Here is a 12830-nt window from a genome sequence, read left to right on the forward strand (position 1 = left end):
CGCGTCCCCGGGGTGTCCCCGACGCTCTGGCAAGGCCTCTGCTTCCCCGGCATCCTCGCTCTCCGTCGCCGCCATTGAGTCGCTACGCACGCCGCTCCTATTGGATGACGGGAAGACGACAATGGAGAGCGCCGGCGATGCAGGGGATCCCGAAGAGGACGCGCCGGAGCCCCGAGGACAGGTAAGTGATCATCAGCGGACCACATGGGGCACCGTAAACAGCTATCTGGTGGCAGCTGAAGAAGTCTGCGCTGCCGGATAGCCGTTTATGCGATGGCCCCGACATACAAAAGCATCGTATGTTGATGCTGCCTTCATCATGCGATGGCCTCTGAGAGGCCATCGCATGTTGAAATGATCGTATGTCGGGGCCATCGTAGGTTGGGGGGGGTCGGGGGTCACTGTATATGATTTTCCTATACAAAACCGTATATGGGAATTGTATAGCAAAATCATGATGTAAATGTAGCCTAACAAAAAAAAATTCTAATACGTTGCTACAGTGAGACAAAAAAAACCCCTAAACAAAGGGATACATTTAACAGCACTTGACACAAAGTGGACTGCGGAGAGATATGAGCGTCCTGTATTACATGTAACTCGGTATTTGGAAATGTCTCTGGGTGGAAAGATCAGTGATGGCACGCTCTGTAGATCTGCACTTAGCTGCTGAAAAGCCGGAGCTTGTCAATAATTAACATTGTGTCACAACTATTACATTTTCTGGCTCCGGACAGACAAGTTACAGATTACTTTACATTACATGGCATCCCACCGAAATGTCAGTCATGGAGGTGGAAAATCCATAGGATAAGATCTGCGCTGTACGTACAAGACTGATAATATTAGGGAAAAAACATAATAAAAAGCAGATTGTGAGGACAGAGGGCCACATCAGGGTGAAAAAAGGTGCAGCCTTCTCATTACAGAATCACTGAGGAAAAGAAGAGATTAACCCAGTTTGACGTCTGGCGGTGATAATCGGTCATGGCTTGTAATCTTTACAGACAAAACTGTGTCTACATTCGAGGGAGAGCGCAGAGTGTCTGGGCGTCCATGTTCCTCAAGTCACTTTTAACTATTAGTGCTACAGCCGCTACCCCGAGAAGAAGCAAAGCTCTGTCTAGTGGACAATAGTGGGGCTGCCAATCTGTCACATGTCAAAGATTCCTCTGGGTGCTCCAAAATTGTAAAAAAAAAAAAAAAAAAAAAAAAATTTCAATCTTTAATTTTGAAGTTTTAAATATTTTTTTATGATACATTTTTAGCTGATGTGTGCAGAAGAGTTCTCTGGGTGTTTGAAAACTTAATTTTATTTAATTTTTTACTTTTTGCTGACGCATGCAGAAGAGTTCTCTGGGTGCTCAAAACTTTTTTTTTTTTTTTTTACTTTATTCTGACACATGCCGAAGATTTCTTTGGGTCCTTCCGAAACTGAATATACATTTTTTTTTTTAACTCTCTACAGACACCAAATTTTGCATTTAAAAAAAAAATAAAAATTTTGCTAACACATGCAGAAGATTTATCTGGGTGCTCCAAAACTTAAAAATGTTAAGAACAATGTTTTAATTTGTAAAACTTTTTTTTGCTGACACATGCAGAAGAATTCTCTGGTGCTCCAAAAATTTTGATTTTTAAACAGTTTTATTTTTTTATGTTTAAAATGTTTAACTGAACTACACACGGATATCTATTTAAAAATCTTGATCCTTCCAGTACTTATCAGCTGCTGTATGCCCCAGGGGAAGTTGTGTAGTTCTTTTCTGTCTGACCACAGTGCTCTCTGCTGACACCTCTGTCCATGTCAGGAAATGTCCATAGTAGGAGCAAATCCCCATAGCAAACCTATCCTGCTCTTGACAGTTCCTGACATGGACAGAGGTTTCAGCAGAGAGCACTGTAGTCAGACAGAAAAGAAATTCTAAAAGAAAAGAACTTCCTGAGCATACAGCAGCTGACAAGTAATTTACAAATCCGTTAAACTTTCTATCACCAGTTGATTGAAAAAATAAAAAAAAAAAAAATACTGTTTTCCACCTGAGTTGACAAGCAATTTACAAATCCGTTAAACTTTCTATCACCAGTTGATTATAAAAAAAAAATAATAATAATTAAAAAAAATATCAAAAAATTCTATAAAAAAAAAAATTTATAAAAAAAAAAAATAAAAAAAATAATATATATATATTCCACCGGAGTACCCCTTTAAGCAGAAGTCGAGAAGTGTAAATATTGGCCAGTGAGTTAGCAGTTTGGCAGCCAAGTAGCTGTTATGTCACCCAAGAAGCTAAGTTAGGTTTGGATTTGGGAACAATAAATGGCAAATCTGCATTTGGTCGCCTTTGCTTTAACCAAGAACCGATCTACCGTCAATGTCACGTATTAGTAAAATGGTATAGGAACATCCTTTACAAGAGTTGCCCTATTAGAACAGTCCTTATCCTTTTGTCTTGATGTAACATATGGATGTCAGACTGTGGGGAGGGGTTGGGGGTCTTCCATTATAAACCCTCCGTCATAAGACAGAGTGAAGAGCAGCAGAAGCTTTTGCTCTCACGGACTTAAGCCATGGATGTATTTAAGATACATCTATTCATCCAAGTGGAAATATTCGGCCAATGGCAGTTCCCTGGGCAAAACCAGCAGGGTCTGTAGCACTTACAGTAGGTAATGGTTGCAGTGACTCCTATATTGAAAGGGTCTTTTAATGCATTGTGTGATAGGTCAATTTCTGTTTTTTTACCCATACCAGTGTTTCCCAACCAGAGTGCCTCCAGCTGTGGCAAAACTACAACTCCCAGCATGCCCGGACAGCCTTTGGCTGTCCGGGCATGTTGGGAGTTATAGTTTTGCAACAGCTGGAGGCACACTGGTTGGAAAACACTGAGAATTATGCATAAGTCAATGTTGGTGACCAATAGGATCAAATCAGATGCCAGTGTGAACAAAGTCTGTTATAGATTATGCTGGGTGTTGTAGTTTTGCAACAGCTGGAGGCACACTGGTTGTAAAACACTCTACCCTTACTACGGCCTATGCATATACTACAGTGTCCCATCCATCCGGATGGATGTCATCACAGGGGCCTGACGAAGCACCAAAGGGTGCGATACGGCTGTGGCCCTGATGTCTGATTCCCCCCGTAACATCTCAGCCTCCCCGTCCTCCTGTCGCCTGACCACGATGTCACAGACCTGATCCCTTGGAACTGGTGAGCTGCTCCGCAATTTCTTTTTTCTTATGTGTGTAGATATTTGCCTGTTTTTTTCTCAGCGTGAAGCACCAGCCATATTGATCTATGGACTTTTAGTGATCAGCTAACAGCACACATTGGTTTAATATTACATATTTATGGAAGGAATTATAACAGTGCACGATTTTTCTCTGTTTTTCTTTTGTGGAGTGGAGGAGAATATACAGTTAGAGGAGAACTCCGGAATATAAAAACTGTGGCCCATACTGCCGGCAGTAAAAAAATAAAGATGTACATACCTTCCTCCGCTCCCCCGGGGCCTCCGGTAACCGGCTCCGGTCTCCGCCGCGATCCACTTCCTGGTTCACGGTGGTCGGATGAGTCATACTGCGATCAGCCAGTCACCAGCCGCAGCGAAGTCAGACTCGGCCGGCGATAGGCTGAGCGGCAGTGTGAAAACGCTTCAGGACACAAAATTCTTCACTACACCGGCACCGGGGCCGAAAATATCACACTGCCGCTCAGCCTATCGTCGGCCGAGTCGGGACTTCACTGTGGCCGGTGATTGGCTGAGCGCAGTATGACTCAGCCGACCACCGGCAACCAGGGAGTGGATCGCGGCGGAGACCGGAGTCGGTTACTGGAGGCCCCGGGGGAGCCGGCAGTATGGGCCACAATTTTTATATTCCGGAGTTCTCCTTTAAGCATGAAGCAATAATGTTATCGTTAATGCTGGGTACCTGCACCCCAGTATCAAAGTGGGGCGTGTCAAAGGGCAGGCCAATGGGCGGGGTCAAGGGGGTGGCAAAATTAGATTTTGCCTAGGGTGATAAAAATCCTTGCACCAGCCCTGGAAATAATCTCCTGAAATTTCTCCTGAAGGATATTCCTTATGCTAGGTATCCACATTTTTCAGGAGGCAAAAACGCCTTCCCCCCAAAAATCCATTAACTGACACAAAATTTTTTTTTACAGCAAAAATGCCACGACTAGATGTTAGCTGAAAGTCAATAGAGATTTATGAAACATTTTTTCTGTGGTTTTGGGCTCACTGTCAGTTTTCCAAAATCGCAGCATGCTGAGTCTGTGGCCTTTTTGGCAGCAAAAACATCATGGTCTCAGCATCTACAGGGTAAGTAGTGATGCATAGCAGCAGTGCTACTTAACTCTTTCCTTGTAAGCCCCGCCCATAGCACTCAGCCCAGCAAACAGTTTTAGTAAACCAGCGGCCTATATAGATCTCTGGGTTACTGTATGGTGAAAGGATAGAGGAAACACTTTCAATAACTGGATAAACCCTTTAAGTATTCAACAAGTTACTAGTTTGACTACCGTATTTAAGGATTATACTTTTGCAATACTATGTCATTACTAGGCTTCATAACTGGGTCGGTCATTGTTTAGCCAAAATAAAGTATTACATAAATGTGTAATACTTTAAATAATTGGAGTGATCCATGTACGACCAGTTCTCCTTACACTATAAACATGCCAGAACGTAGTTTATTGCCCATTTAGGTGAAAATAAACACTGTTCATTAGTAAAGAATATCTTCTCCATAAGACATTAGCCGTTTACTGCAGTAAAATAAATAGTAATATATAATGAAGAGTCAGCAGCTATTCCTCAAGGCTAAAATTATACTCTTCAATAGAAAACAAGCCAAAGAATGTTGAGCTGAACTGGACCTATTATTAATCTGCAACAAGGGCGCTTAAGTGGATGTTTGCCAGCTCTAAACCCCTCTGAATTCACAAAGGTACAATTTACACAGCAATTTCACGTATCGGAGCAGTATGCGCCCGTCCTTGTATGATAATTAACCCAAAAGACAGACGTGATCCAGATGTTTACATTTTCTGCAAAAAACATATAAAAAAGATTCATTCATCTTTAAGCTCATGTTATGTTTCAGCACTACAACTGATCCATGTTACCAGCCTGGAATATAAAGTGTCCCTATTAGAGACATACAGTAGGTCATGTAAGACCATGTTCAGACATGGGGGAATTATTGGATCTTTAAAGGGGTACTCCGCCCCTAGACATCTTATCCCCTATCCAAAGAATAGTGGATAAGATGTCTGATCCCGCCGCTAGGGACCCCTGCGATCTCGGCTCTGGCACCCTAGACATCCAGTGCATGGAGGGAACTTTGCTTCATGCTGGATGACTGGAGATGCAGGGCGGAGGCTCGTGACGTCACGGCCATGCCCCCTCAATGCAATTCTATGGGAGGGGGCATGTCGGCCGTCACACCCTCACCCATAGACTTGCCTTGAGGGGGCATGGCCGTGACATTATGAGCCCCCGGCTTTGCACCCGACGCTCTAAACGAATGCCGGGTGCAGCAGGGAGATCACGAGGGTCCCCTTTAAGGTGAGGAATTATTACTAAAATCTGGTAAATTAAGGGTAAAGCAATGTAGGATGGAATGGGTACTCTAATATGCACTCACTGGCCACTTTAATAGACACACCTTTCTAGTTAAGGGTTGGACCCCCTTTTGCCTTCATTCTTCTCTGAGATTTAATCTAACTGGACATGATGAGATCACACAGTTGCTGCGGATTAGTTAGCTGCACATCCATGATGTAAATCTTCCCTAAGATGCTCTATTAGAGTAAGATCTGGTGACCGTGTATGCCATTGGAGTACAGTAAACTCATTGTCATGTATGAGATGTTGTGATCTTTGTGACATGGTGCTGGAACGAGCCATCAGAAGATGTGTCCACTGTGGTCATAAAGGGATGGACATGGTCAGCAACAAGACTGAGGAAGGGTGTCATGTGCTCAATTATTACTGAGGGGCCCAAAGTGTGCCAAGACAATGGCCCCCACACCATTACACTACTACCACCAGCCTGAACCGCTGATACAAGGCAGGATGGATCAAAGCTTTCATGTTGCTTATGCCAAATTTTGACCGTCATCTGAATGTCATAGCTGAAATCCAGACGTAATTAACCAGGCATCTTTCTTCCAGTCTTTCATTGTCCAATTTTGGTGAGCCTGTGTGAACTGCAGCCTCCGTATGCTGTTTATTGCTGATAGGAGGTGCACCACTGTGCATGTTGTTTGTAATGAGTAGTTATTTGAGTTATGGTTGCCTGTCATCTCAAACCAGTCTGCTCATTCTTCTCTGACCTCTGACATCAACAAGGCATTTTTGGCCACACAAGTGCCGCTTACTGGACATTTCCTTTTTTTTTGTACCATTCTCTGTAAACTCTAGAGATGGTTGTGAAAATCCGAGCAGATCAACGCTTTCTGAAATACTTAGACCACCATGTATGGCACCAACAACCATGCCATGTTCAGAGTCACTAGAATCCCATTCTGATGCTCAGTTTAAACTTCACTTTGTCTTACCCACGTCTACATAATTAAAGGGGTACTCCGGTACAGAACATCTTATGCCCTTATCCCCTGTCTCTATGGGAGACTTGAACAATGTATCTCCGGCTCTCCCATAGAGATGCATGGAGGGACGTGTTGGCCACTGCTTCATGCCTTGGTTGGTAATCCGTGAATGGAGGTCACTAAGTGCATGGAGACAGCCAGGTTGGCAGATCAGACATTTCTCCCCTATCCTGTGGATAGGGGATAAGATGTTCTGTACCGGACTACCCCTTTAAATGCCATGTTGATTTGATTTGAATTGATTTTGAATTGATTTACCTTTTTGCTGGTACAGCAACATATTGGCACAATAGGGCCCAAAACGAGATGTGAACCCAGCCTTACATTTATGCTATTGTTCACTATTTATTTCTTACATTTTTTTTGCCACTCTGGAAGCTTTTTGAATAACTTTTTCAGGATCAGCTGACCCAGTTGCCATATGCCTTTAAATATATCTGAAAAGGTGGGATATGGGAGAGTTCAAGATTAGTCTTTGCATTGTTGCCTTGCAGCACTGGTTTTCTGGGTTTGAACTTGATTTCCACAGACTTTGTCTGTTCTTCCTTTGTGTGCATGTGTCTCCTCCATACTAATAATCATCTCAGAGCTCAATTACACCAGCCGAGGAAAGCTTTAAAAGGAACCTGTCATCACTTTCATGCTGCCTGAACCATAAGCCATTAGGGTGGTCCCTGGCGGCTTCTCCCCACTAGCCTATAGACATTTCATTGTAAACCGTATGCCAACGGCACACCAAACGTAGTCTACTACGGTTTTGTGTCCCAGTCAAAAACCGTATCCAACCTGTATACGGTTATTTTAAAATGGAGTTCTATGGTAACCGTATTGAACCGTATGTGCGTACTGTTACATCCGGTTTAAACAATATTGTTTTTCATTTTTGGGGGGGGGGGGGGGGATTTTTTGGGAAATTCAATTTAAAAAAGAACTTTATTTAAAATGTTGACAAACATAAAACCGTATCCATTTAGTTCAAGGAAAACGTATTAAAACGTATGCAAACGGACATCAGTTTTCAAACCGTATACGGTTTAAAAACGTGAGGAGGCATATACGGTTGCATACGTTTCGGTCCAGTTTGGAGACATACGTTTTTTGCACAGAAACGGGATATGGGACCCGTATTGCAAAAATGAGATGTGAATGCAGCCTAAACTGTATCAAAACATATGTACAAATTTCAAGCCGTATACTGTTTGAAAAATGATGTCCGGTTGCATCCGTTTTTTTAAGAAAAAGACGTGTACGTTTTTAACTTTTCACTCCATTTTGAATAAAGTTTCACTTGTTTGATTGAAATTCCATGAAAAAAAAAAACCTGTGCAAAGTCAAAAACCGTATAGTGCAAACCGGATGGAACAGTACGCACATACGGTTCTGTACGGTTCCCATTGACTCCCATGTTAAAACAAAAAAAAGTATACGGTTTTATACGGTTTTTCACCCGGACCAAAAAACGTGGTAGGTTACGGTTTTGGGTACGGGTGAAAAAACTAACAAAACCGTATAAGACGCAAATGCATTAGTGCTGAATTGATCAAAAGTGACTTTTCAGCGACAAGTCGCATCGGCTGATAGTACGCCGAAATGTCAGACCATGCTAGAGCAGGTTTAAATACAGTCTAAAGCATAGATCCCGAAGTCTGTGCACAGAATTTATCAAGAGCCGTGCGCCTTTTAGACCGACCAATAGACTGGCCTAACGCTCTGTAGTTTGGTCTATATTGATGCAGGACATAGACAACTTTGATAAATATCCCCCTATATGTATAAGCCATATAAATAAATAAATGCAATAAAGCCTTGTTACTCTGCATCTATCTGCACTGAATGAGAAACATGACAGCCATGAATGTGTCCAACAGCTGGACTAAGAAACAGCAGCTGAGAGGCAGGAGGCACCAAGGCTATAGAAAATCTACACTACAGATACATGCTGACTAGTAAAAGAGCACTTACAGCTTCTACATTGTATAGCAGCGTTACTGCCATTTAAAGAAGCACTCAATGTTTTGTTTTCTTTTTACCCATATCATGCACACTCACCATCATTAGTCCTACAGTGCGATATGTTTTATTCCAGCACAGCTAAATCCATGTGTTTTTTTAATGTAACTAGGTCATGTAATCACAAGTCTGACCCACAGAAAACATAATCTCTTACCAGATTTCTTCTGGTTGTCCAAAGACCCCTCCCCACCAGCTCTATCTGTATACTTCTGCTGCTTTTGATTAGGGTCATCATATATAGTAGTTATACACCTTTCTTCCAGATCTGTATACAGCTGCTATCTCTATGGGACAGGATATGTATTAGGTATACACCTCCCCTTCAGCTTTCTATATATGTTGCAGCTATCTCTATGGCATCAGGATATAGTAGGTATACACCTCCCCTTCAGCTCTATATGTATGCTGCTGCTATCTCTATGGCATCAGGATATAGTAGGTATACACCTCCCCTTCAGCTCTATATGTATGCTGCTGCTATCTCTATGGCATATATCTCTATGGGATTTTGAGGTGTGTTTAGGATCATTATCCATTTGTAGAAGCCATCCTCTTCAGCTTTTTCACAGTTGGCATCAAGTTAGCATCCAAAATTTGCTGAAATTTTATTGAATCCATTTTTCCTTCTACTCGTGAGATGTTCCTTGTGCCACTGGCTGCAATACAACCCTAAAGCATGATTGATCCACCCCCATGCTGAACAGTTGGACAGAGGTTCTTTTCATTAAATTCTGTTCCCCTTCTTCTCCAAACGTACCTTTGCTCATTCCGGCCAAAAAGTTCAATTTTAACCTCATCGGTCCACAGAACTTGTTTCCAAAATGCATCAGGCTTGTCTATATGTTCATTTGCAAAGTTCAAATGCTGATTTTTGTGGTGAGGATATAGAAGAGGTTTTCTTCTGATGACTCTTCCATGAAGACCATATTTGTACAAGTATCTCTTTATAGTGGAATAGTGTGCCACAACTCCAGTGTCTGCCAGATCTTTCTGGAGGGATTGTGCAGTCAAACGTGGGCTTTGAATAGTTTTTCTCACAATCCTGCAAGCTGTTCTGTCTGATATTTTTCTTGGTCTTCCAGATCTTGCTTTAAATTCCACTTTAACTTCCAATATTGCCATTTCTTAATTACTTTCCGAACAGAGGATATTGACATCTGAAAATGTTTTGCTATCTTCTTATAGCCTTCTCCAGCTTTGTGAGCGTCAACTATTTTCAGTTTCAGATTTCTAGACAACTGCTTAGAAGAACCCATGGTACTGATTGTTGGGGCAAGGTCAGATGAGTCTGGGCATCTAAAACCTTTGAGATTGACATCACCTGGTCTTCCCAGATGATGATTGAGAACAATCCATGACACTGGCAGGTCTCAGCTTTGCAAAGGGGCAGTGCATGCTATAAATTCTGCAGGGTGCCCAAACGTTTGCAGACACCATTTTTTTGTTTTCTGTTATTTTGAAAGTGTAAATGATGGAAATAAAATCAAACTTTTGTTGACATATTATAAGAATGTCTAATCTGTAATTTGATGCCTTTTGGAGATTTTTCCATCTTTCCTTGGCTTCTTTATGCACATTAATACACATTTTTACCTGGGGTGCCCAAACTTTTGATCCCCACTGCATATGTTGCTGGTAACTCTATGGCATTATGATATATATAGTAGGTATACACCTCCCCTTCAGCTCTATATGTATGCTGCTACTATCTCTATGGCATTAGGATATATAGTAGGTATACACAGGGGCATAGCTAGAAACCATGGGACCCCGGTGCGAAAAATTGCCCTGGGCCCCCTACCACATAACGACCCTCTTCCCCAATCCCGGACGACCCCTTATTCGGCTGCACAAAGATATCAGTGACTACAGTCAGGGGAATACACAACAATATAAGTGACTAACAGGCAGGGCCAGACAGACAAAACAGGCATTTAAGAATAAGCAGCCCATTTTTCTGGAGGGGGTCCAACTGCTGGGACCCCCACCAATCAACAATCAGCTGTTATAAAGCTATAACTCCCATCATGTCTGGAGAGCCTCAGGCATTATAGGAGTTGTAGTTTTTCAACAGCTGGAGAGCCACAGATTAGGGTACAACATCACCCATCATCACTGCGGAACTTACAAGTGACTCCAGCTCTGATGGGACAGTCAGAAGAAAACACAATTATATCAGTGACTTGAGTGACGTCTTCTCTGTTGTCTTTTCTTCTTCATCTGGTCCAGATGTCAGGACTTCTTCCAGCTCCATCTTCTCTGCAGAGTCTGACACCCGGACATCATAGGTTCTCACTTTGTCAGTAGATCCTCATCCTCTGTATGAAGACAATAATCATTATTATTGCTAAATACTGTACCCCCTGAATATAATACTGCCACACACTGCACCCCCTGAATATAAAACTATCATTCACTGTAGCTCCTGCATATATACTCCCTGAATATAATACTGACACCTACTGTACCCCCTGAATATAAAACTACCATCCACTGTACTCCTTGAATACAATACTGCCACCTACTTAATCCCCTGAATATAAAACTACCATCCACTGTACTCCTTGAATATAATACTGACACCTACTTAATCCCCTGAATATAAAACTACCATCCACTGTACTCCTTGAATATAATACTGCCACCTACTTAATCCCCTGAATATAAAACTACCATCCACTGTACTCCTTGAATATAATACTGCCGCCTACTGTACGCCCTGAATATAAAACTACCATCCACTGTACTCCTTGAATATAATACTGCCACCTACTGTACCCTCTGAATATAAAACTACCATCCACTGTACCCCTTGAATATAATACTACCACCCACTGCACCCCCTGAATATATAACTACCATCCACTGTACCTCCTGCATATAATACTGCCACCCACTGCACCCCCTGAATATAATACTGCCACCCACTGCACCCCCTGAATATAAAACTACCATCCACTGTACCCCTTGAATATAATACTGCCACCTACTGTTCCACCTGAATATAATACTGCCAGCTACTGTACCCCCTGAATATATAACTACCATCCACTGTACCGCCTGCATATAATACTGCCACCCACTGTACCCCCTGAATATAATATGCCCACCTACTGTTCATCCTGAATATAATACTTACCTCTTAAATATAATAGTGCCACACACTGTGCCCCTGAATATAAACCCTCAAAATAACCATGCTATTCGCTGTACCCTCCCACACATCATACATACATACATCTTGCTTACACACATCTATCATTCATACACACATTATTCATACATATATCATACATACAGTGACATAGAGAAACAGAGAGTCGGCACTGATTGACCTCTGCTAATACTGCACACCTGCAAAATCCATGTTAGTGCTTGTGGAAACACAGATCCTAACTGTATGCTCCGTGGTGCTCAACCTTCAGAGTACAGGAATTGCATTCACATAAAGACAATGAAGAAAATCAGGTGGCACTCACTGCATTGTGAACAGTACCTTCTTTATTCGGTGCGGTGCATAAGCAGACAGCGGGGCGCTTGGATCAGCAGTGTAACGGACGACAGCTATTTCACGCCGCTCCCGGCACTTCTTCAGGTCACCTGAAGAAGCGCCGGGAGCGGCGTGAAATAGCTGTCGTCCGTTACACTGCTGATCGAAGCGCCCCGCTGTCTGTTTATGCACCGCACCGAATAAAGAAGGTACTGTTCACAATGCAGTGAGTGCCACCTGATTTTCTTCATTGTCATCATACATACAGTATATATACACACATCATTCATACACACACCACCTCCGGACCCCCCAAACACATACATTATACATACATACACACACATCATACACACACATACATCATATATACACCCACCGCCTCCAGATCCCTCTGCATAATTCATCTCCATACATCATACATACATCCTTATAGCTTACACACATTTCCACACATCATACATATACATCTTGCTTACACACATCATTCATACATCATACATACAGTACATACACACACATCATTCATACACACACCACCTCTGGGCCCCCCACACATGCATAATACTTACACATCATACATACACATACATCATACATAAACACATATCATACATACACCTGCTGCCTCCAGATCCCCCAACATAATACATGTCCACACATCATACATATATCCTTCTAGCTTACACACATCATACATTCATC

This window comes from Hyla sarda, chromosome 5 (assembly GCF_029499605.1).
Source record: "Hyla sarda isolate aHylSar1 chromosome 5, aHylSar1.hap1, whole genome shotgun sequence".
In the NCBI taxonomy this organism is placed as follows: Eukaryota; Metazoa; Chordata; class Amphibia; order Anura; family Hylidae; genus Hyla; species Hyla sarda.